This window comes from Mesoplodon mirus (genome assembly GCF_964341445.2).
Source record: "Mesoplodon mirus genome assembly, chromosome: 3".
NCBI lineage: Eukaryota > Metazoa > Chordata > Mammalia > Artiodactyla > Ziphiidae > Mesoplodon > Mesoplodon mirus.
In genome coordinates, this window is record NC_138978.1 from 165,345,431 (window position 1) to 165,371,081 (window position 25,651).

The window sequence follows — 25,651 nt, forward strand, 5'->3', positions numbered from 1 at the left end:
TTACAGAAAACCAATACCTCAGCTAGGAACTTGGCAATTTAAAACTTTAAAAAACCTTTTGCTTTTCTTATTTTTCAATCACATCCTAAAATTTTTGAATTATTTTTTCCAAAGAAGTACTATTTCTTCCTTACATAGAATAATTGGATTTCCTTCCTGAAATCTTATATTATTGCTTTGAGGGTCACATGATGTATTTTAACTTCCTGCATGATTCAGATGTGGCTGAAGAGATTTATTTCGAATTTTGCAAGATAATTGACGTTTAAAACTACAAAAGTACACAGGATTCTCTTTTGCAAACTCTTGAACAAGTGAAAGCAAAATCATCAAATGAAAATTGCTATGTGAGCTTAAACCAGAAGTCAAGGAATTCTTCAGTTATAAGCAAATTGTTTACTCCACTGAAGATCAAGTTTTAATATGACTTTACATTAGATAGTCAGACTCTGTGTGGATTTAAATTTCCATATTGTACTTTTGCTAATTTACCATGTGATCTACATTTTTCTTCTTAAAGTACACAAAAGAATTTAATGGTGCATAATATAATTTTAATGGGTTATCTACTTATTTCATCTTTGTAATTAAAGATGGCAGTGTTAATAGACTTCCTATATGCATATGGGTTGGTTAAGTATATTTTTCACAGCAAGTAGCTTTTCAAAAATGCTTCAGTTTGATATATATGTATATATATTAGTAATAACTAATATATGTAATATATATATATATATATATATATTAGTGATAACTCCCATTGGTAGATAATATCTTTTGTAGTTCAGCCTTCTTAGGCACAATTCACAATTGAGGAAAAAAATAATCTTTGAGCGCTTGTCTATCCCCCTGAGAGTTTTATGAAGAGAACCCATCAATCAAGCCTGGGTGCTATGCAGGACCACTAGCCCCGGCTGTGTGGAGCCCATTGGCCAGTGTCTGCAGGTTCCTGTGGCCTCCAACTGCTGGCTCCTCAGGGGTCCCCAGGCTCCTCATTTCTGGGAGCCCCAGGTGAGCCCATGGCGCATAGTTTTCTTTGGGGAGAAAGAATGTAGGAAACAAGGTTCAGGATGTTCCATTCTGGGGAGGTCACACTTGGGGCTGAGTTAGTGCAAAGCCCACAGAACACACGTATGAGAGACCCTAAGACTGTGCTTCCAGGACTGCAGACAACTTTGTGCCCAAGGACCCATCCTTGCTCTTACTTGAGCATCCTTACTCAAGTTCAGTTCAGCTGCCGAAGCATCACATATTACTTGCTTGAAGCTGTCTACATTTCACTCCTAAAGCTCAGCCATTTCTAGGGCAGAGAAGAGCAGTCCTAAGCATCGTCATTGCTGTGTGCCACCAAGAGGCTCAGGTACTTATTAGGTGTACGTGGGCATAGGAGAGAGGGCTAGGTGCTTTTTCTTTCAGTACCTTTTACCTTCAACAAATCTGTTACAAAAAATTTGTTAGCAAATTCATCAGAATCACTTTTGCATCTTTATTGTCAATTGATATTATTTGTTTAGTTGGAGAGAGGATACCCTAATTTATCAGGGCTAGTCCTTCTGATCTTTGAGAAACAAATGGAGGCGCTAAGACATCTTGTGTTACCACAAAGGACAGAACTAGAGTAATAAATTGGAAGGTACAGAAAGACAGGTCCTGATTCAGTCCAAGGAGCTCATCTAGGAACTCAAGCCATCCATCATGGGACTAGATTGACCTATTGGCCATACTGTCCACCTACCAAAGCTATCTTTGTGTTCTTGGCCTTCCATGAGGAAAATGGTGGGCAGTTCCTAAAATAGCAAGACCCCTAAAAACAAAACCCCTTTGTTCTTGGGTTGTCTCTGACTATCTGATGTGCAACAGACTGGAGATGCCAGGGTCCATTTGAGGGCTATTCCAAGTACTGAGAGAGAGTTGGCTTGCAAACCTCCTCCGTCCGGCACCGTGGTTTGGCTGTGCATCTCTTGTCGACGTGCATTAGGTGCAGGTACATGTGAATCCATTAGCCATTTCAGTTGATCAGCTGTTCCATCTTGCTGAGCGCCCTCCCCTATTCCTGTAGAGTGGGAACTGGGGTGTAGTGGAAGGAAACACTGCATTTAGTTGGAAGGTGGTATTCAGATCTGGCTTTACCACTTTATGTCATCTGCTGTCCTTTTGGGAAGCTTCATTACCTCATCTGTGAGATGAATGCATTGGTTAGGCTTTTTAGCTTTAAAGAATGGAGATCTACTCAGACCTTCTTTGTAATGGAGTTTTACTATAGAAATTCATATGGAGGTAAGGGAGACAGAAATCCTCTGATTTAAAAAAAAAATCTAAAAAGCAGAATTTCATGAAGCCTGGAACAGGTAGGTTGTGCAGGATCCAAGTCATCTTGTCAGCCCCCAGCCTCAGCACTTTGTGGTTTGGCTTTTTGCACCTGTTTCTTTTACTTTTGTTGCCATAATGAGAAACTTTGTCCAGTCTACTCTGTAACTGTTTTCCCCATTTTGCCACTTTTATAAAATGTTTGCACTATCCATTCACTCATCAAGTCACCTCACTTGTGACCTCACCTGACTGCTCTCAGCTTTACAAGGTTTCCAGTTTTGTTCCTGCCACTGCCAGCCTCGCTACTGCCCTCCACCCTTTTTCTAACCCAGGGAAACAAGCAGATGGACCTCACTAGTTACCATAGTTCCTGTATGTTCAGAGACTTTCCTATCAAATTATCCCATAGATAGATGTAACCTTAACCAGCCTTCTTCTGTTGGCTATAGTTATGGGGAGGTTGGCTTAGGTGACACAGAAAATGGTCACTCCTGCTCCAGGGACAGCTTGGAACCACTTCCTTTAGTAGAGGCTGCTAAGTCATGAGTCCATGATTCACTTGTTTAATACAGTGGGCAACTACAATCTAACTTGTAGAGGTGTTAGGAGGATCGAAAGATTTCATCACCACCATCACATCATCATCACAGTCTTCATTTTGCACTTACTATGTACTTACTATCTAAGTACTTTCAACATACATTAGCTTATTTTTTATTAGTATCACAACAGCATGACGTAGAGTTTATTATTATCTCATTTTACAAACGAAGGGACTGAGGGCCAGACAAGCTAAGAAACTTACCTGAAGTCAAACAACCCTAAAGGTGCAGAGCCGGGATTTGAACTGAGGCAGTTGTCAGAGTCTATATACTCTACGAAGCAACCATGTCCTAGCCCACAGTGAGCGCCCAAGATATAGTGATTACATGGCCTTTTACCGGCTTTTGTTGTCTTGTCAACTTCTGTCTGCTGAGACTCAACTGACATGTGTCCCCATTGTTACTTCAAAGCCACTAACTCTTTGAGCACTAGGACCCACAACCAAGGTGGCATGCAGATCTGTCTTTTCTGTGGTTACACCAGGAAGCTAACCCCAAAATTTGAGAGTCTGTTCAGCTCAGCTGACCCCACCTACTAACCTTGGCTGCAGCCACTCTGCCTGACAGCTGGCAGCGGGTTTATTGGCAGAGAAGGGAGGAGGGAAGTTGGGGACTTCCAACTCTAAAATTGTGGAAGTCATGTAACAGTAAACTTAGGCTTCTTCATATACATACTTTCACACTTTTGCAGTAAATTTCTAGAAACCAAAAAAGCATTTGAAAAACATTATTGACCTATCATTGATTTCAAAAAATCATTGCCTCATTCATTCATTTAGTTATTGATTCTTTCATGCAATGATATGTCAGGCTTCAGGTACTTTTTTAACTATTAAGGAGATAGAAAACTAATATGACAAGATTCTGCTTTCAAGGAACATTCAATTATATTATCAACACTTAACGTTTGAGGATGGCCTTTGGCAGAACTGAGTGTCAAGTGGTTCCCTGTTCCATTCCATTCTTTACGTTCTCTTTACAGTTCTGTTCTTCTCTTTCCTGAAGCTCATGGAGGCCTTCAGTTACCCCCATTTCTCCAGACAGCAAGGAAAATAGCTAAGAGGCCAAATTTTCACAAGGATGCTAATGTGTTTTAACAACTTGATATAATATTCTGTTCAGCAATTTAGCTCACTTGATATAGATGCCAACAATTTACTTTTAAGTACTCAGTTCCAAAAATCCCTGAAGATCTTTTTGAAATAAAGAGTCACAATCTCTGTGGGGTTTAAATCAATATTAGGACCTGGTAATATTCATAGTAATGAAGCTATCCCTTCACTCACTGTGTCCCAGACAACGTATGGGATTATTTTCATGAATAATATCAATCAATTTCCATGGCAGCTTTGTGAAATAGTATTAAATCTACTATTTTTCAGATGTGAACACTGAGACATAGAGAAAGTAAATCACAGACCGAATTTCACATAGGTGGAGCCAAGATTCCAGGCAAATATATCTGACTTCAGACTTCACTCTGCTGTAAGACTGCAGCTTGATGGCATGAGGATTGGCTGGCTTCTCCAGTTTTGTAGGCTGTGGAACAAATGTGCTCCTTTTGGCTAGCATAGCAGAAACCCTTTGGTGGATGAAGGTTAGGAGGGCACATAGAGAAATGGGCAAGATACTGTCATGGTGGAGTCTCTGGGTCACTTCAAAAAGTGAAGAGCTAGACTGGGCAACAAGATCAAGCATTACAGAAGCCTGGGGTTGGATCTGAGCAGAGGTCATTGAGAAGCCAAGAAGCCACTGAAGAGTATAAGTTCTATGGTATAGTACTTTAGTTCTATGGTCTAGCTATGGTAGTTTATAGCAGTGGCTTTGCTATCAGAGAGACCAAATTGAATTCTCATTCTACCATTGACTAGACTTTCTAGTGGCTTTTGGCTCAGTCTGTCTAAACTCACTTTTCTTATCTGTAAAATGGGAATGATAATAGATTCTACCTCATAGGGCTGTTATGCTGATTAAATGATTAAATGCAGTGCCTGACCCGTGGGAGGTGCCTAGTAAATATTGCCTAGGTAAACTGTTGGGGTGCCGTGTAAGCTGGATGTAACAATTTCTGTGTGCAGTGTGTTACCCAGGGGCCCGCTACCTTAGGGAACCAGGAAAGCAGGTGGGATCATTGCAACATCTTACAGGAGTCCTAGAGGGGTTTTGCTCAGGGAAAAGACTGAGGCGATTAGGGACATCAGGGCCACAGAAGGTGCCCATTACAAAGCTGGGATGTGGTCATGGACATCCAGGGCATTGTTAAGTCACTTTTATTGTTTACAGGGTTCCCTAGCAGCTATCCTGTGGTTTAGGATGGTAATCTCAGCTCCAAACTTCCCTGGAAGAACTTCATTAATTAACTGATTTTTTTCATCAAACCAAGTGACGTCATTATGGGAATTCCTTTTCTGCCCAGGTATCCACAGATACAAAGATTGTTATTACATTCGCAAGAGAAAAAAGAGGGCATACAATGATGGGTGATATTCGGGGTCAGCACTGGTGGAAAAACTCAGAGATTCTTACTTTTTTTTTTGGCGGTACGCGGGCCTCTTACTGTTGTGGCCTCTCCTGTTGCGGGGCACAGGCTCCGGACGCGCAGGCTCAGCGGCCATGGCTCACGGGCCCAGCCACTCTGCGGCATGTGGGATCTTCCCAGACCGGGGCACGAACCCGTGTCCCCTGCATCGGCAGGCGGACTCTCAACCACTGCGCCACCAGGGAAGCCCAAGAGATTCTTCTTAATGCTGTTGTATTTCCTCCAGATCATGCTGTCTTCTCTCACCTTCTGCCCCTCCCTAAAGCTTTGGGATTCTCTCACAGACCTGAAGGTTGTCCTTAAATATGACCTCAAACCCATACCCATGGGCCTTGGTTGGAGGCAAACTAGATTTAGGTAGAGTAGATAGAGCTAGCTGGGCCCACCGAGAGACCTGTAGCATGGACAGTGGCAGGAGATTAGGCCAAGGATCTGTAAAGGGCCAAATGGTAAACATTTTCAGCTTTTAGGCCATTGAAGCTTTGTTGCAACTACCTAACTCTTGCCATTATAGTGCCAAAGCAGCCATACACAGTATATGGCTGCATGGATGTGGCTGTGTTCCATAAAACTTTATTTATAAAAACAGACAGTGGGCCACATTTGGCCTAGAGGCCATAGTTTAGTGACCTGGATCTAGTACATTCTCCTCATTTTGTCTACAGAGCCCAAACAGAGACTAGACTCTAACAACTCGGTAGAAGTTATAGGGTTCTATTTGCAATGTAAAAGATAATAGTTTGCTAGTGTTCGTTAGACTCCCATAGATTGATTATAATTGTCACTTAAGGAAGACACTGATAAAGACTGTTCTTGCTAAAATTCAAGGCATATGGTATTTACAAGTTCAGGTGAAGTGCACTCACATTAACCTCTCTTGAGAGGTATTGATGGGTTTAGTGAAGACAAAAGTTGATGAAAACAAAAATGTGCTTAGACTTGACAAAAGAAATATAAACAGGATACCGATGAGCAAACATGCTGTCTTCTCTTCCCTGTGGCTCCTGCTTGGTTTCAACTTTGCCATACACAGTAGACTTATATGAAATGCCTGTTCATGTTAGAATATCTCCTTCAAGCAAAATACCTGATATAAATGTACATGCGGGCACGGAAGTAGAATTGTGCTTCCAGACACATCACCATCAAGTTGGTGATATGGAAGGACTTTACGAGTTGGTGGTGGCTTTCTGCCTTGCTGAGGAGGCTGAGGGTGGACAAAGCCTTTTAAGACCTCGTCTCATAAAATCCGCTGTGACTCTTTCAAGTATCTGCTCAAGTTTATTCAAAGTCTTGCCTACGTGAGAGGCTGATGTCAGGAGCACTCCTCAATGTTGCATAGGGGCCCCCACGGTACATCCGGGGAGGTTGGGAGCCTCTTCATACTGCCCTGCTATTTATGAATTCTCTTGACACCTCTATCACTGCTGCTGACGTCCATAAATAGCAACAGAGATGAGTCAAGGAGCCTTCTAACTTGGGATGAATCAGATGCTCTGTTGATACATTGGACTGTGCCTGACAGTACAAGTGCTTCATGGAACAGTATCCAGAGCCTTCTGGGTTCTGGCTCCCAATCCCACAGTTTGCTTCACGTGAACCTAAGGTGACTTCTGCTGCTCCAACACCATAAAGAAGGCAGAGCTGTATGAGATCCCTACAGGAGATCTGATACCAAATGTTTATGAAAGGATTCAACCTTTTGTTTCCTCCCTTCTTCTCTCTTGTCTGAGGAAAAATGGAAGGCTTTGGGATTAAGGCACAAAAGTATTTTGGATTTATGAGTCAACATGTCAGGATCTGGCATTTATGGGCCTTAGACACATTGTTACAGAGTGAGGTAAGCTGCCACACAGAACAAACTCAGACGTGCTCTGCATCCCAGCAGTGATGTTAAAGCATCTCTCTTTGATTCTCTATTTATTCCCGAAACTTCATGGAGTGTATACATCCAGGTCACCATCGTCAGGCTTTCCGCTGGCCGTGTCAGTCCCCAGCCCCACTCGCCTCACTCGCCTCTGCTGATCAGTGAGAGCAGCCCCGGCATCTAAGGCCTCCAGCCTCTCCAGGTCACAATCGCCTTCCTGTGACTCCACCTGGAGTTGGGATGGGGCAGCATCCGCATGCCCCAGCCAGGGCTTCCATGGCAGAGTGGTGCAGGCTGAGAGCCTAGCTGTACTCATACAGACCGTATTTCCTTTTTCTCCCCTCAACAGTGATTAAAGCTCGGTCGAGGAGATGAGCAGCCTCATGTTGGATAAGACCGCAGAATTAGAAGTCAGGAGGCGTTCCCTGTAGTCCTTTTCCCCAGAAGAGTCTGTGAAACCTTAGGCAAGCTCCTTCACTGTCCTGAGCCGCAATTTTCTTATCTGTATAGGAATGTTTTCAAAACTTTAGGCATTCAGGTTTTTTGCCAAATTTTTATACAATCTGTGTTAGTGTTTTCAGAAGATTTTTATTTAAATTGACTGTCTTTTTCAGTTGGAAGTTATTTTAGCTTTATCTCAGATGAAAATGCCAACAAAATCGTAGGTTTGAAGTAATAGTTAATTATTTCAATATAGATTAGGAAAAATAAAATTTTATGAAATAAATAAAAATGTTTCATACTTTTACCAGCCATTAGCATGCCAGTGACCAGGAGCACTGGATGGGCTGTGTGCACTCTGCCTCGGGAATCCCAGGCTAGGTGCCCTTCAAGATGCCTCCAGATCTCACTTCCTAGGAATATGACAATGAAAGACGGATGGGACACTAGCAATCCCTGGTTAAAACAGGCCTCAGGGTAATATATCGAGAAACTTGATTCCATCCCCTGCAGCAACTCTGCTCTTCTTTTTTCCATTTATGAGCATGCGATGATGGTCTGTGGGGAAAAGGGTGGGCTTCTGTGCCTATAGGTTGGGTTGATGGTGGCAGTTTTGCCCTGGGAGGGAGCTGTCACTGCCCACAGTGCTGATCTGTTGGAAGGAGTTTGGTGGCTGTGAGCCCTTGCCTGTGGCCCACTGGGACCTCTCTGCAGGCACCCTGAGATTTTGCTGAACTGCTGGCCCAGGGCCCCTGTGCTCAGCCAGCTCTGCTTTTCACAGTCCCCAGGGAGTCTCCCTAGACATGCCCCCACCTTTGCTGGCAGGAAGTGCTCCAGGATGGAGTGGCCTCCAGACCACATGAGGGATCAGGTCATAGGAAGGGCCCACAACCTCCAGCTTGGGGGACTTGGTAAGGGGAAGTGTCCCCCAGAGCACTGTGGAATCACCTCTGGAGAACTTCGGGTGCTCTCAGAAGAGGATGTTGATCCTCCTTCCTAAAGTGCCTCCAGCGAAGCCAGAGGCGGCGTGATTCCTGGCAAGCACAGCTGAGCCAGTGGTTTTATATTTCTTCCTCACCTGACTGCCTCCGTTGCCCTGTGTGCTCTGTTCTCAGGACAGCAGTTAGGAGGAAAAGTCTGTTTTAGAAGGAAAATTCCTGACAGGATAATGAACTCTGCCTTGCCGACTAACAGTGAAGGCACTTAGAGGGCACCTTGCCCTCCTGGTGGGCCCCGCTGGTTCTCAGCAATGCCAGATTTCCATCAGGAACCAGGAATGCGAGGTCCTCTCTGAGGCACTGGACATTCAGCTGTTTTCCTCTTCCTCGCTTCTCTCTCCTACAGGCTTTTTGTGAGTTCCTTTGCCTCTTTGCTCAAGTTTGGATTCGATGTTCATTTCTGCCTAGTTTATCTAATGGAAAAAGTTAGAGTGGGAAGTGGGCTGTGTAACTATTTCTGTGAGCACATTCAAAGGGCTATTTCTACATCCAGACATTTTTCACCAGCATTCGTGCTACATGCTGCCTTACCCAGAAAATATCATTTCAGCTCACTAGGGTTGCAGAGGAGGAAGACCGTTATTTCACTTACGAATCATCCACACAAATAGTGCATTTTATTATCTGGGAACAGAAGGATCTCAATCTTTCTATTCATTCTTTTGCCCAGGATCCCCCCTTCTGCACTCTCCTGTTCAGGGTCCCTGTACCTGTCACGGCCACGGCATTGTCCCCTTGTGCCCTCCACTCCTCTCCCTGTGTCTGTGTTCAAATCCTACCTGTCTTTTACATCCTTCCTCAAACATCTCCCCCTGGCCACCTTCCCCAGTCTCTCCACCAGAGACCATGCCTTCTTCCTGGTTTCCTCTGGCCAGCCCAACAGGGAAGATTTCTCTGAGCCTCTCTCATGGCTGGTATCTATTTCTATCCAGTGTGTTAGTATTTTGATGAGTCTTTTCTTCTCTACTAGGTTCCTAAATGGCAGGTTCTGGTCTGAGTCTGATTCATCTTTATATTTCTTACAGCTACCAGCACAACGCTTCACACAAGAAACATCCCCAGTTGGTGTTTGTGGAATGAATATTATTTGTTTGTATCATGTTTTTCCCCCCTTGGTCCTTACATCTGTCTCTATCTCCAGCCCTGGCTTCTCTCCCTCAAGCTTCTGACTTACAGATCTATCTGTCTGGATGTCCCACGGGCACTCCGAACAACACAGAACAGATGAAGTGTATCATCTGTCTTCCCCACCACCCTCTCCACTTCTTGTGTTCTCTCCTCGCTTGGTGCAGGGACCATCAGCCTGGTTACCCAGGTCCCATCCCCTTTCGTCCCTCCCCATCCTCATTCAGTGCAGCACCAAGCTCTGCTCATTTGATTTTCTGAAAGTCTTTAGAATCCCTCTCTTCCTTCCCTCCCCACCACCACCACTGCTGATACAGGCCCCCATCACCTCTCAGCTGTCTGCCGCGTGGGTTTTCCACCTGTTCACACCGCCTTCTGATACCATCCCCTCAAAACTCCCCTCTCACTACCACCGGGCTGTTCCTAGTAAAATCCAGCTTCGACGATGTCACCTTCCTGGTAAAATGCCTTGAGCAGTTCCTCACTGTGAAGGGTAAATTCCAAGATGTTGAACCTCTCATGATCTGACCCTTCTCTCTCGTCACTCCTCGGTGTCCGCTCTCCATTCTAGGCTCACTGACCAGCTCAGTCATCTTTCCGGGACCTCCCTTGCTACTTAGTTCATCTGTGATTTCACTAGTGCCATACTTTGGGTGTAAAATCTCTTTTGTCTCCTCCGAGTGGGGTCGCTTCTAATGCCTCTTTAAAGTTAGTCCATGGGGCTTCCCTGGTGGCACAGTGGTTGAGAGTCCGCCTGCCGATGCAGGGAACACGGGTTCGTACCCCGGTCAGGGAAGATCCCACATGCCGCGGAGCAGCTGGGCCTGTGAGCCATGGCTGCTGAGCCTGCGCGTCCGGAGCCTGTGCTCCGCAGCGGGAGAGGCCGCAACAGTGAGAGGCCCGCGTACTGCAAAAAAAAAAAAAAAAAAAAAAAAAATTAGTTCATGACCTCGCCTAGGAGGCATCCCTGGGTCCCTTCCCTCTAGGGTGGGTGCCTGCCAGTGCAGTCCCTGGTGCATATTCCTGCCCCAGCCCTCATCCCTGCAGAAGCCTGCCTTCACTGAGTGTGATCTCCTAGCTAGGAGGGATCGTGTATCTTTGTATCCCAGCCAAGGGCCTGGCCGAAAGAGACTCTGGGAATGAACAGATTACCCTGTGGGAAAGGCCGAGCAAGTCTGCCACCATAGAAAGCTGAGGCTCAAAGAGGCCAAAGGGCCGAATGACTGCTAAGTGGCCCTGCTGGGACTGGGGCCCAAGTGCTCAGTCAGGGCCACTTCCTCTGTGTTGCAAGGCCTTTGGTGGAATGCTCTGCTCAGGGCTCCTCTCTGGTCGTTGGGGTTCCTTTCTCTCCGCTAAGCCCTCACCTCTCTTCCTCTCTCTGCATAGTCGTGGAAAGGGAACTTAGGGAAGACTGACACACGCACCAGAGCTGGCCAGGTCACAAGGCCATCTCTCTCTCTCTATCTATATTAAAATTTGATTTAATTGACACTAAGCAAAATCACTGTGAAAGATCTTCAGAGTGAGAACTTCAGCTGTGAGTGTATTACACGGCATGACATGAGGACCAAGGTGGTACCACCTGGTGTTATACAATGAAGAGGCCTCTCCCAGGACCTGAAGACTCTACAGTCCCTGACCCAGACTTCTGGGCAAAGCCAGACTCCCAGGAATAAAAAAATCTTGGGGTTTTTTTTGGGGTTTTTTTTTTTTCCCCTGTCCTCAGTGGCTGTGTTCATACCTCTGCAGTTTGCAGCCACAGTGCCGTGACCCCATCAATTGTAAAGTGTGCCAAGTGAGTCTGATACTAATCATAGGTAAAGTGCTGAAACTTGTGACTGGTTTCCTTTTTGCCCATTAGAGTGGAGTCAGTGTTACAAATGACCTGTAATAAGGTCATTCTCACTCAACTTGTATTCTGGTGCGGCTTCTTGATTGGGAGAGAAAAAAATGGAGTGACAGCTGGTGCTGGGAGTACATCAAACCCTCGGTGTGCCTGTGGGGTCTCCCCAGGGTGCAGCCCGCATTTGTCGTGGTGTGGTGGCAGAGGAAACTGTTCACATGGTTGGTCCTGACAGTGTTTGGCCCTCTTGCTAAGCCAGATTTAATTTCTCCAACTACAGAATGGAGTGAACAAGAACTTCTCCGTCCTACCTGCAGTCACTCTGCAGAACTAGATATACAAATGTAAATATCTATACACACATAAACACAAATAATGCTTATATTAATAAAAACAAAACTTAAAGCTTTAGTTTCTAAGAAAAGGGACTTTTTTACACTATTCTTTTTGTAAAGCACATATATTGTTCTTCCTATAATTAGGTGCTAAACCGATGTTTTAAAACGTGATAACAAATGTCTTTGACATCTCTGATGATGGGACTCTATTCATGCAGAGCTCTGTGGAGGACAGCAAGAGCAGTCAGATCCAAGCACAGGTCAGTTCGTTTTACTAGAAAACCATCTCCGTCAGCTTAAAGGAGCCCTCTGCCGTCTCACAATGGCTTGCTAATGGTACAGAAAGATACAAGCTAGAATGCAGTTGGGTAGGTAGAAGCCATCACGCTTTCTGAAAACACAGCTAATAGCCTCTGGTTGATGGGTCTGTAGCGTGGACCTCCCATTCCTCACTCCCCTGGGGTGAGGAAGCAGACCCCCTACTGTAGCTGACTCCTTCCTGGGAGGCTCTACAGCCGAGGGGGCACCCCAGGGTTGGCCAAGGAGCCAGCTGAGAGGAGCGAAGAGGGCTTCCAGATGGAAGCCTTAGTTCTGAGCCGACAGTGTAGATACCGCGCGATTTGTGCTTTATCAGCTTTGCCAAGCCAGCTGAATGTGCCTCCCTGTAATTAATCAAGCAGTGAGCTATTTGCAGTGGGTCAGTTCTGGGCTGGGCCCTCCACTAAGGCTGGGACTGTAGAAAGTCTTTTTGTTTTTGTTTTTGGGTTTTTTTTTTTGCGGTACGCGGGCCTCTCACTGCTGTGGCCTCTCCCGTTGCGGAGCACAGGCTCCGGACGCGCAGGCCCAGCGGCCATGGCCCACGGGCCCAGCCGCTCCGTGGCATGTGGGATCTTCCCGGACCGGGGCACGAACCCGTGTCCCCTGCATGGGCAGGCGGACTCTCAACCACTGCGCCACCAGGGAAGCCCCTGTAGAAAGTTTTTAAACCATGGTCTCTGCCTGCAAGTCTAGTCAGAGCTATGATATGGGAAACAGCAGAATCAGGGATTAAAGATTAATTAAGGAAAGCTCTTATATGCTTTAAAAATTGGGAGCGAATGCCATGTCTGAGAATTGGAGTAATCAAAGTAGGTTTCAGGAAGGAGAGGAACTTGTGCTGGGACTTAAATAAGGGTGTGAAGAGCTGAGGTAGAAGGAGGGTGAGGAAGGATGTGCCGGGGAAGGGAGAGGGCAAAGGCACAGAGATGGGCATAGACAACCCTGTCACCCTATCCTGTTCTCTCTCTGCCCCTCTCTCCCTTACAACTGAACTGAATGTGAAGAATAGAAGAAAAAACTAAATCACTCCTATCAAAAAGTAGAAAAGTGAAACCTCGTGGATGCCATGATCTGCACTAAGTCGTAATGATGTTGCAGGCCGGCTGGGAACATCTTCCACGGGGTCAGGAAAACATGCCTGCCCCGGGAGCAGGATTATGCATTTGCTGGGTGGATGATGTCTGCCTCATTCAGTTGTCTCGGAAGCACAAACCCCCGACGGTCTTTGTATCATGTGAGTGTCTCTGGCCAGATCAGGCTGATCTGTGAATGCACGCTGCGTGATCAAGCTGTTGATCAGTCAATCAAAACAATAGCAGAGTTAGGCCTTTTGTCACTTTCCATGGGCGGGATGGGGCAGAGGTGGGTTTAACTTCCAGCTTCCCTTTGCTCTGGCCCGTCTTTGCGGGCAAGCACTGGGCTTGCATCCAAGGTCCTGGGAGGTATAACTAGCATCTGGCTGGGAACACAGTGAGCCGTGGTCAGCTAGTGAAGAAATCAAACTTACAGGTGACAGTTTCTCTGCTTCACCTCATCACCTCCCCCTCCAAAGCCCCAGTACAAGAAAGAAGTCCTGGAAAACCAGAAGAACAAAGCTGACAGCACGCAGAGATGGGTGGGTGGGAGGCCAGTGAGGGAGGAGGCTGGGCACGGAGTTGTGTGTGCATGTGTTTTAAATTAATGATGGGAAGGATTTGAAGACTTGTACAGTGACTTTGCCAGCGAAAATGTAATTAGCTGAAGACAACATGCTGCTGTTGTCGGAACCGGTGGTTTAATGAAGCCTGCCCTAATGAGAACGTCAGTGTCTTGCTCGGAGATTGCCTTCACAAACAGGGCCTCTTCTCCAGATTTTGTGCTTGATTAGTTCCAGAGAAAAATTGAATTTTAATAATTTTTTTTTACAAGGAGAAACAAGAGCCACAGCACTTAGTATATGGCCCAAGAGGAGACTCTTGACTGTCAAGTCTTCCCTCCCACTCCCCTCTTTGGTGTCAGACAAAGCGTGCTGGCAAGGAGTGAGGGGCTTGGAGGGAATCTTAGCATGTGAAACACTGATTGTGTTCGTAGGTCAGCGTCCCCCCCAGTCCTTAATTCCCTTGCCTGTTCCTTTGCTACAACTCTTCAGCTCTATTATGCATATTACTTGGTGCCAAGATTGAGTCACAGCTGGAGTGTTACAAGAGATGTGACCATGGATGCCCGTTATTCTCCTTAGCAAGGTGGGTCAAATAAGTTACAAGTTGGAAGAGCTTTATGAGCAGAAAGCCATGAATAAGAGTTTTGCTAACCTCTGTATTTGATCAGCATTAAATGACTTGCATTGGGAGTGACCATTATCATTGTTAGGGCCCTAATGCAAAACATGACCTGCAGGGTTTCTCCTACCTTTTCCAAATCTGTTGGCCAGCAGTCTTTTGGGTGACCTGACTGATGCAGGTTCTAATTTCCCTGAAAGTGTTCAAGTCCCACATTTTCTCCCCAGCCTATCTTCTACATGTGTTGTTATATTATGGAACACATCTACTGTTCCTCTTAGGGCTCTGACCCCAGAACAAGGGCTTACAGGCAGCAAAGAGACCTGAGTTTGTGTGCAAGTGTGACAGGCTATTCTCAAGGAGATAGTTGAGCATTTGTGCCTGTTGACCCTAAAGGCATTTGATTTCACTTAGAAAACATCCACCCAAGAACAGATATCTCCGTAAGTTTTCTCTTCCCAAGTCAAAACGACAGCCCAGTAAGTCTCGCCGCCCTTGGCACAATTAAATTATTGCTTGAAATTATGCACTTGGTCAACCCAGTGATTACATTAACTGATCAGCTTAATTGAAGAAGATTGGGGGCATCTGGGGCAGGCAGTGAAGACAGTACTGACTGTAGACATTTGAGAATCCTTACTTGCATAACATAACCCTAAGAGTTAGATATAGGAGCAAGACCACCAGGGCTTAATTTGGAGAAGATGGGAAGTTGGGGAATTGCAGCCCAGGCTACAGTGGTAGGCTTCTTTCTACTCAACAAGGGCATAAAACAACATTGTTAATTAAGATAAGTGGTTGAGTCTTGGTTTGAGCAAATTATGTAGCCCCTCTGATCTCCTGTTTCCTCACCTAAAAAATGGAAATGGTAATCCCTACTACGTATATTTATTGGTAGGATTAAATAAAATGATAATGGTAGTTCACCCTTCACTGTGTTTGGCACACGGTATATACTTTACAAATGGTAGTTATTATTTCTCCTCCATTGTGCCGATACTATAGGAATAAGGCAGTGTGTGTGTAGAATTGCAGAATGAGGCAGGAATTCAGGGGAGGAATTAAGCATATGTAGTGGGATTGCTGTAGGAGATGAGAAGTGCTTTTGTCGTGGTATGTATATGTAGCCTCCGAAATCTTTGCAAAGCTAACCGTCAGCTCTGTAGGATTGTCACCTCTCCCAATACAGACACTGTGCCATTGGAGGTTCTACTGTGAAAGAAAACCCTGGCAGGGCTTCTGAATACTTGACTAGACCCTGCCACAGCAGACCTCGTGGCAATCATAATGGTAAAGTTGGACCTCTGTTTGTGGGACAAAAATATGGTCAAGGCCCGCACCTATGTGAAGGGCCTTCTGCCTGTACCCTCGCAGGCATCTCCTGGATTATGCAGCCTTTAAAGGTTCATCTCAGTTTTTAGCTGGGGAGGAAAAAAGACCTTTAAAAAAAAAAAAAGACTTGGTTCAGAGAGTGATATTGATGAATATGTGCCCAAATCAGGGAAATCTTGACACTCCGTTTTATTCCCAACTTTTTTCATCTGAATTCATTGGAATTTCCACAGGTCATTGGAATCCCCACAGGGGCCTTGCACAGTGTCTGCCCTCAGTTGGTTTTCATTTGCTCAGCGCCAGCTGCTGCCCACAGAGCTGTTAGGTCTCTGAGACCTCCTTTCCTCCCCTTGGGGTGGGCTACCTGACGTTTGGGGAGATGGGAGGAAGAGGGTTTAACAACTCCATTATGTTCAGAGAGAAAGAGGGTTAAAGTCTAATGGTCATTAGCATATACCGTGCCAGCTGCCTCTTCTGTTACTTGTTCAGTAATTCCCTTAATGCTTGGTCCTAATGGAGCAGATTATTGTTATTATTTTACTTCATTGAGATCACCTACTGCATAAAAACAAAGAGGAAAGGGGGAAAATAACGTGGCCAAGAATAGGCATGGAGCATTATCCAGCTGGAGATATTTATTTGTTTGCTTCATGCTTGGCTTGTGAAGTTCTGAAGGGCTGGTGCACATGATCCGTGGAGGGAGCCTGTCTGACGCAGCTCTGCCCATGGGCTGCTGAGACAGCGACGTGGTGTGCTTTTGCTTCCGTGTGGACCCGTTTATCTCCCAGCCTGCCTGTCATGCACAGTGTACACATTTGTGCACGTGCCTGCACACACATACCCACACGATGGGTCACACGTGGGGCCAGCCTCTTAACATAGCAGTGATTGCGGGGTCCCATCCATAATGTCTGACTAAGCAGCAGCATCTCTCAGAAAGTTTCTAAGTCTACATCTAGAGGGAGTGGAGGACCTCAGCTTTGCCTCTGTTGCCTGATTCCTCGCGGCTCTCTCACTCTGCAGCAATCTAGGCCAGTCTTTGGAATTAGGGGATCCATTAGGGTAGCCTTGGGCCCGGAAAAGCCAGCCGTGGCAAGCTGCTTCTGTCACCCTGCTTCGTCCAGCTCCACTCGACCTCAGCCTTCTCATTAAGGCAAACGGCAGGTTCCCCGAGCTACTAATGATCAGAGAGCTCTGAGCTCCTTATGCACAAATGTACTCCCTTGCTTTTACTTTGGGACAGCAAAGTCAAGCCTCAGAGGTAAGAAAAATCCCAAGAACTAAAAAAGCAGCTCTATAAAAAGAACCTGAAAGAGGACAACTTGAAATAGCCCAGGCTGGCTCCAGCGTGCTAGGCTCTAGCCACTTTCCCTGCAGAGCTTCAGGCTCTCATTAGCTGAAACTCCTGAAGCCTCACAGAGAAGTTGAAGACAAACTTCCCAGATTAAAGAAGAAAGACAGTGATCAAACGTAACAGCATCAAAACTTTTAGACCTGGGGGGAAAAAAAATTAAAAGCTATAAAGTTGAGTTTCCTCTTGAGAAGAACTTCATGCTCATAGCCTCCTTGGGTTGGGAGGGCCCTCTGATGTCAACCTGCCTAACCTAGGGAGCTCTTGATCTTAGAGTTTTTCTCTTGCTTATTATATATGGAATGTTGCCTGGTCCCTACCTTTACCCCCCCAAATGGCGTTTTGATGAGAGATCTTGGGGGGACATCCTATGTCTTCCCTACACTTTGGATATTTGGACTTAGAAGGGTGGGGATGGGGTTCTGAAGCATCTCATGGCAGCGGGCTCCAGTGAAAGGCTAACGAGGCAGGGCAGGTCTGTCCCCTGCCAGTGGGATGTGCAATTCACGTCAGAAGCCCCAGAGGAATGTTGAAGCGTCTTAATTAACGTGGTGGCCTGTGGCAACTGGAAAGCGTTTCCACACGCTTAAAGACTTCAGCAAACCCTCAAGGGGAGGTAATGTTCCTAATAATTTATAAATTGCACCCACTACTTAATAGGCTTAACCTGTAGCTTTTGTCTTCCATCTGGGAAGGAGATGGGCAGAGGATAATGGATTTCTATTCACCAGCCACCACAGGAAAGAGAATCTGCCAGAAGAGCCAACCAAGGGGCTTTCTCTTCTAGTTTAGGGACTCCTGGCAGTAAAAGGGTCCTCAAGGTCAAGAATGTGTCAATACAATTTCAATGACATCTTCTGATTTCCGAGGCCTATTGTGCCTTTGGGGAAGCGGGTGGGTCTGCTTATCAGGGTGCATTGGCTAGCTGGAGTTGATAGCCTGCCTCTGAAGGATCAGTTCCTTGGTCTGTAGTTTCTGGCATTACTGGGCAAGAAGAGCTCACAAGTATTTTTTCCATAATTAGTTTACCAGTTGAGAGCTGTTTCCAGTTTGACAGGTATCAGTGTTATAATCAGGAAGTTTCCAATTTGGAAGAGTCAGTGCATTTCTTTTAATCACTTCATTTGATAGATGAAGGCCTGGGGTGGGTTCATAGAGGCTGTTCAACTTGCACAAAGTTGTTCTGGTTAGCTCTGCTCTTTTATTGGTGACCTACATGCTGTTAGAAACCTACTATAGGGCTTCCCTGGTGGCGCAGTGGTTGAGAGTCCGCCTGCCGATGCAGGGGACACGGGTTCGTGCCCCTATCCCGGAAGATCCCACATGCCGCGGAGCGGCTGGGCCCGCGAGCCATGGCCGCGGAGCCTGTGTGTCCGGAGCCTGTGCTCCGCAACGGGGGAGGCCACAGCAGTGAGAGGCCCGCGTACAGCAAAAAAAAAAAAAAAGAAACCTACTGTAGTTTTCCACTGGGCTCAGAGAAACGTAGGGTTGGATGGGACCTTGAAAATCATCTATTCACCTCATCCATTCCCTACCCCTGGGATATTTGGATCTAGATTAGAAAGTGAGCAGCATTGCCATATGGGCTTACACAGTTTTTCTCCTCTTGGTGTGTCTTCTTTGAAAGCTGGAGAGAGATAGAAATGATCACTGTCATATGTGAGAGAGGGCATTTGCCCTAGACCTTTGGGCTTTGTTATTGGGGAAAAATAGGTGACGGGCCACCAAACTCGTCTATTTTATTCTTAGTTTTTAACCACCATTTAATTCCTTTAGGAATATAATTTGAACTCGGTGTGTCCAGTTGCCTTGAGGGATAATTAATTGTGTCTCAGATTCACTCTTCTGGTTACTCCTAGGGCAAAGCTAAGCTTTGAAATGTGAGCTGATTGATTGTCTGCAGCCACTTGACAGATGGTAGCTGGAAACAATCTCAGCTTTTCCACTTCTCTGCCAAGGGTTCACAAAACCCAGGTGACTCCCTAAAATTTGGTGAAATTTGATAAATCTGGATTCTTTTTTTTTTTTACATCTTTATTGGAGCATAATTGCTTAACAATGGTGTGTTAGTTTCTGCTTTATAACAAAATGAATCAGTTATACATATACATATGTTCCCATATCCCCTCCCTCTTGCATCTCCCTCCCACCCTCCCTATCCCACCCCTCCAGGTGGTCACGAAGCACGGAGCTGATCTCCCTGTGCTATGCGGCTGCTTCCCACTAGCTATCTACCTTACGTTTGGTAGTGTATATATGTCCATGCCTCTCTTTCACTTTGGATTCTTTTTGTTGGGATTTACTGATCATATGACACTGATTTGGGATAATGGAAGGATTTTACTGGTCCCTGACGTTATAGGTTATACCTAGAGTATAACCTCCAGTCCAAATATCTTTACCTATCACAGTTTCTTCTGTTATAAGAAAAGAAATTATGACAGGCTATTTCCAGTCCTTGTGACCTGTTTTTATCTTCCTTTTGTGCCTATGTTTACCTTTAAAAACCAAAGTATAGAGATTATTTTCTCTAACTCAAAGGTAAACCCCATGAGATCAGGACCTATTCCTTTATTATTCACTGCAGTATCTGCATAACAGTGACCATAAGAAAAATGCCTCGCTAAAGTGAGTAAATATCTGTTGAATGACTGAGTAATGAATTGAATGGATGAGTCACATAAGCAACTGACATATAAGCTTTGCTTGCAGGCACGTAGATGACGTCCATATTGAAAGATACTCAAAGTTGACCTCCCCTTCTTCCCTCCCTCCCTCCCTCCCTCCCTCCCCCCCTCCTTTCCTCCCCCCCTCCTGCCCTCCCTCTTTTCCTCCCCCCCTCCCGCCCCCCCTCCTTTCCTCCCTCCCTTCTTTCTACCCTTCCTTCCACGGTTATTGAACACCTACTTCATGGAAGGCACTAGGACTGACCCTGGAACTTAGCATCCTCTGCTCTCATGAAGTCTGTAATCTAGTAGATGAGCTCAACAAGCAAATCAGAGATAAAAGTACTTGTGGTTAGTTATGTGGAAGGTTCTATGGGTGGTTCAGTGATATACGGAAGAATTGGCTGAGGTTGTGTCACTGAACTGACTTTAAAGGACAAGAAGGGTTAGCTAAGGGAGTGAGGAATGACCCAGACCCAGGATGAATACACAGGTCAGATAATGAGACAGTCTTGTGGTTGGCCTGCATGACTGGGATGAGCATAAAAGGTAAATCTGCCTAGAACTTTCTATCCCTGAGCAATCACCATCAGTACTATATAAAACATTGTTACATAAATATTACAAAATCTGCAAATTATCTGACAAACCTCATACTACTCTCTCAGGTAAGTGCCCAAAATGTCAGTTTCGTGAGAAAATAAAAGCTGATTTCATTTGTCTGATCTCTATTAAAGTCAGCAGAAATGATTTATTGGGTTTTTTTAAAGAAAAATATATTTTTAAATACCATTTTTTGCAAGCATCTTATTAATAGATGTGGAGATTTCATATACCCCAAACATACTTGTAGATACAAAAATTTTAACAGTTTTGAGGAAAATCAATAGAATAATTAGAAAACTCATGAAAAGATGCATAAAGAGCAAAAAATTACATATCTTGCTGTCAGTGTTATTTAATGTTCAAAGTTTGCATTTTGTTACTTCTCACTTGGGTCCAGATGTACCTTAATGGTTTTTATGTTTGTTTGTTTTGTTTTGCCATAAAAATTCAAGTTAACACATAAATGAAGCACATACTCTGAACACAGCTAGGGTAATGCAGAAGCTCAAAGCAAGGTGTAGGTGTAGGAAGAACTCCTGTGCACTTCTGTAAAGCCTGGGAGGTCACATTGCCCACTGTGTTTGTCAGTATGCTCATGTTCACATGCCAGGTGGGAGTCTTTTTGAATGGGGTTGAATGCTTAGAGGAAGTTTGTTCCTCCCAACAAACTTACTTTTCTTTTTTTTTTTTTTTATTAAATATAGTTGGTTTACAATGTTGTGTTAGTTTCAGGTGTAGTAAAGTGATTCAGTTGCGTATATATTATTTCAGATTCTCTCCCATTATAGGTTATTATAAGATATTGAATATAGTTCCCTGTGCTATACAGTAGGACCTTGTTGTTTATCTGTTTTATATATAGTAGTTTGTATCTGCTAATCCCAAACTCTTAATTTATCACTCCCCCCTTTCCCCTTTGGTAGCTATAAGTTTACCAACAAATTTTCTTTTGTCAAACAAGAACTCGCCTTGCTCTTTTTGACTTGATTATTAGGAAGCTCCTAGCCCTTCTTGGCCTAGGCTTTCTTTCCATTCATGTGCCACCTCTTGGTTTCATTAGATTATTTGAAAGAAAAATCCTAGAGGCTCTGTGAGTTGCACCGAAACTGCTTAAAATCTCCGATGGAAGTAGAAGGGTTAAAAATAATGGTAACATCAAAGAGCCGTGGTTTATCACAGGAATGCAAAAGCAATCGAATTTGAGCCCTGGATTTGAGTCCTCACCATAGACGGAACATTATCAAAGTGGCTACACCCATGCCTTTTCCCAGTATAGTGGAGGCCCTGTCCATAAAGTTCTCCTACCTACTCCCTCCTCACTGGATAGGGCAGATAAGCAGTCCAGAGGTATTTGTGTGTAGTGATTTTACAAATTATTATTACAACATATTATTATTAAATAATATTACAAATTAATATCATATAACTTATGTATATTATTATTTCGATAATAGTCCACAACTGGTAAGTCATAACAAAGTGTTGTGACACCTGCCATCATTTTGGGTTATAGATGCAGAGAGACTATTCCACAATTTGAGTGCCTGAGAATGTTTTTTCATATGCCTGTGCTGTTTCACCTAATGGCTGGAGCTCATTATTGGTAACTGATTATTAAAAAACTGAGGTCCTCTGGAGTCAGTGACTCTAAGCAGAGGGAATGTTTTGCTAAAGCAATACTAGAGCTGCTAAATGAACTGGCTTAGCCAAACAAAAACTTGTATTCTAGCTCACTGTGAGTTGTTATTTTTTTTAAAAATTAGCATAAAATATTGCTAATTGAGTGTCTAGGCCCCTACATGGTAAAGGAGACTTTATTTATTTATTTTTTGCGGTACGCGGGCCTCTCACTGTTGTGGCCTCTCCCGTTGTGGGGCACAGGCTCCGGACGCGCAGGCTCAGCGGCCATGGCTCACGGGCCTAGCCGCTTCGCGGCATGTGGGATCTTCCCAGACCGGGGCACGAACCCGTGTCCCCTGCATCGGCAGGCGGACTCTCAACCACTGCGCCACCAGGGAAGCCCAGTAAAGGGGACTTTAGATGAACCTAACAAAACAGTACCATGAAAAGAGCAGTGGAAGAGGATCTGGGTGTAGAACCAGTTCTACACTGTCTAGTTTTGTAGTTTCTCTGGGCCTTCATTTCTTCAGAAGAGGAGGGGCTGAGTCTAAAGATTTTCACTAGATCTCACAGTTGAGAGGGAACACAGATTTCTCTGTCGAAATTCAGCTAAACTGAGAGTCTAATGGTATGCTCCAGGCATGTAGTGGTGTGTGAGGCACAGTCTTATTTTAGCACAGAGACCTTGAAATGCACCTGCTGTCTTTGCCCTGCCTACTAACCTTGAGTCGGACACTTGAGTGGGTGCTTGGTGCAAGGTCCTTTGTTTACGATAGTGTCTCTTTGTCAGCTAGATGTGCTCTTTGAGTAGTTTCTCTTTTTCCTTCGAAAGGTGAGGATGGATTCAGGTGGAATTACCCATATTCTCCTACTCTATCCTTTTAAAATTCATGAGATAGGTGCCAGGGTGTATATGTCTCCAGTGAGCGAAGCTCACTCGGGGTGACTGCAGCCTAGTGGTTAAGAAGGTAGGCTCTGGAGTGGGAGTCATTTTGGCCCCATTCCAATCCTAGGATTCATTTGCTGTGTGACCTTGGACAAGTTATTCAGCCTCTGTGCCCTAGCCTTTTCAAATGTAAAATGGGGAAATGGTTGACCCCACCTCTCAGAGTTAAAAGTATAGAGCATTTGGGGCAAATGTCTAATACAAAGTAAAAGCCCCATTAACAGACCACTGTTGTTGCTTTATTCCTGTGTAATATGGGGCATGAACCTATGGCCTGGATCTTATCACAGCCCCGTTGTGAGCAAATGAAAGGAGAATCAGAGAGGAAGAGTGGAAGGGGCGCCTGAAGACCTCTGTGCAAGCAAGAAGGATGGTGCTTAAACCATTCCCAGGAGATTGATGTTTATGCTCCCCTTACAGCTCTTTAGGGAATAAAATTACCTCGAGCTTTCACTTGTCTAGTTCAATGTCTGACAACTTCCCTCACTGGGGAAGTTATTCTTTCTGTGTGGCTTAATTACCTATTGTTGCAGTTTCAATTTGGGATGAAGGAAAGTTAGTGGGTCTGACTCTGAGATAAAGGGTCTGCTGAAAAATCACTGGGTTGGACTCAAACACTCATTCTCAGCAAATGGGTGCAGGGCTCAGATCTGCCCTGTTGAGGTGCGCCAGGGGCTCTCTGTGCACGTCTGCAGGGCTGCCAGGAGGGAGGGACCATGGGCGGCAGGGGTGGCACTTATCAGGGACCTAGAATGCTTGGCTCTGGACTCCCACCCCCACTGTAACCTGAGCAGCTTCATATTCATGCTTCCTCTGTACTCGCTTGAGAGGTTTCACCAGGAGAAAAGGTTATGCAGATAAAAGAAAAATTTGAAAACCTGGAGGCCAGTGTATGTCTCCAAAAAGCCACCTGACATGACAGGTCACTTGACAGCTGACTCTGTTGCTTCTTGTCTCAGCTCCTCTGAGCTGCCTGTTGGAAAGCAGCAACGTTGTGTGTGTGAGTGCGTGCGCACGTGCTCACGGTGATGGTGGGAGAGGGAGGATAAATGGGAGAATTTACAGGGAGCGGAACTTTACAAATCTAAGATATAATTATTATGAGACTGGAAAAAGCCCCCTCTGATATATTCAAGGGAATCATCTTGACCCAGCCTTGTGTGGGCAAGCCCCTGGGAATGAATAGAGGGTTTTCACCTCTAGCCTATATGATGGGGTGACAGTGATTGAAGCCCAAGATTGAGAGCAGAACCATTTGGCACACGCCCACCTAATGAAATAGGTTCTGAGGGATATTGACCAATATAAAGGGAGTGAATACAGATTGTGCACAGGAAGATTTATGCCCACTGAGTGCTGTGCAGCAATGGGCTTGTAAGCCCTTCCCTCCAAACACTGCCCTGGGCACATGTTAAGGGGAGGCGTTCAGCCTCGCTCAGCACTGCATCCTCGTCTCTGACGGACAACTTAGTTGTGTTCAGGCTTTTTTGTGTGTGTGTGTGTGTGGTATGCGGGCCTCTCCGGTTGCGGAGCACAGGCTCCGGACGCGCAGGCTCAGCGGCCATGGCTCACGGGCCCAGCCGCTCCGCGACATGTGGGATCTTCCCGGACCGGGGCACGAACCCGTGTCCCGTGCATCGGCAGGCGGACTCTCAACCACTGTGCCACCAGGGAAGCCCGTGTTCAGGCTTTTAAGTAATGGCCTCAGAGGATGGCCTTGGAGCACCAGAAGGTTCAGAAGGAAACTCCTCTGCCAGTCTGAGTCCAAGACAACATGGGTCTCAGTCCCTTCTCTTGAGCTTAGCAAGAATGGCAACATCACTCAGGACTGTGTGAGTGGGAGAAGGCTGTCTCCTAAAGCAGCAGTGATCCCAAAAGTCATGTTCAAATGATGAGATTTCTCTGCACACTTGTGTAAGTTCCTGCTAGATGTAAACTTCTCTTCGGATGGGTCTCTGGTTTTCTTCTGCTTGGGCAGTTACTCTGATGGAGACATTTCAGGTTAGGCTGACAGCCTTGAGTCCCTGTGATACAATCTATTAGATGTGTTACATAGTTACCTAACTTAGTACTTACACCACCCTGTGAGGGTAAGTGGTATCTTTTCCATTATACAGATGAGGAATCTGTGGTATCTTCTCCCTTATACAGAATCTGAGGTTTCGAATTTATAGGACTTGCTGATGGGTGGTGGAGGCAGAGTTAGAATCTATATATGATTGATTTTAAGATATGAAAGAGGAAGAAACCAGATGCCATCCCACTGCTAAAAATTGGCCTGAACCCAGCTTTACATATAGCAGATCTGCCTCAAAAAACCCTCTCTCTTATTTCTGCAGCTGAAATTACACACACACACACACACACACACAAGCACACACACACACACATATGTACAATCACAAAGACTTCTTTCTTCTTCAAATTGTTTGCTAAGCCAGAAGCAACCGTGGATCACTTGAAATGATGCACTGATCATCCCAGTTCCATT

General features: G+C 45.2%; 1 protein-coding gene across 2 annotated transcripts in view; it reads left to right on the plus strand.

Annotated features, from left to right (window-relative positions):
• The window catches only part of ASTN1 (astrotactin 1), a gene marked incomplete at both ends in the record, with an annotated part of 326,987 nt that overhangs the window by 133,016 nt on the left and 168,320 nt on the right, over positions 1-25,651 (plus strand). The window lies entirely within an intron of this gene.